The sequence below is a fragment of the Mastomys coucha genome, unplaced genomic scaffold (genome assembly GCF_008632895.1).
Source record: "Mastomys coucha isolate ucsf_1 unplaced genomic scaffold, UCSF_Mcou_1 pScaffold13, whole genome shotgun sequence".
Classification (NCBI taxonomy): Eukaryota; Metazoa; Chordata; class Mammalia; order Rodentia; family Muridae; genus Mastomys; species Mastomys coucha.
The window spans coordinates 54515853-54516592 of NW_022196895.1; positions in this window are offsets into that span (position 1 = coordinate 54515853).

Sequence of the window (740 nt, forward strand, 5' to 3'; positions counted from 1 at the left end):
AGGCTGATCACTGTAGTTTTCCTCTTCTTCAGTCATTTTCTACCTTATTCTGGAAGGCAAAGCCCCTCAGTTATACCCATACCTCACTGACTGGGCTGCTCTAGGTAGCCAGCTTCCTCCTAGGATCCCACTCTGCATTTCAAGAGGTGAAGTTACAGGCAAGCCACCATGTCCAACGAAGAGTTTACTCAGCTTTCAAGGCAACCACTTTACCCACTGAACCATCTCCTCAAACCTGATAATCAATATATTAAAAGCTTTATGTATTCATTGATGGCGGGCATTAAATTTATTTGTGAACAATATCTTTTATTTGTGAACAATATCTTACAATTGGAAAAGCTCAGCATGCATTTAGCATTTATATAATGAAAGATTCTTTTGACTTGCAGTATACAACTGACCTGTTACTCCCTATGACAAAGATAATATAGCCCTTTAGAATCTACTTCCTGCTGTCTAAGAACTTTCTACTGTCAGTCTAGGTTATTAAATACAGCTCTGGGAAATGTTTGCTGAGGTCATTATGTTCTCAAAGCAGTTTAATTTGTGGACTCTGTCTTGGTGGTGCTTACCTGATCCAGTGAGACTTTGTTTTTAAAAGGGGGCCTGGCTAATCCTGCACTTTCATCTCTGGGAATTAGCCCAGTGAGTCTGCCTGACATTCCCTCCATGCACTCTCCCAACCCACCAGATCAATCCCACATGCAGTGTCCCTGCCTAATCTGGATACCCTTGCC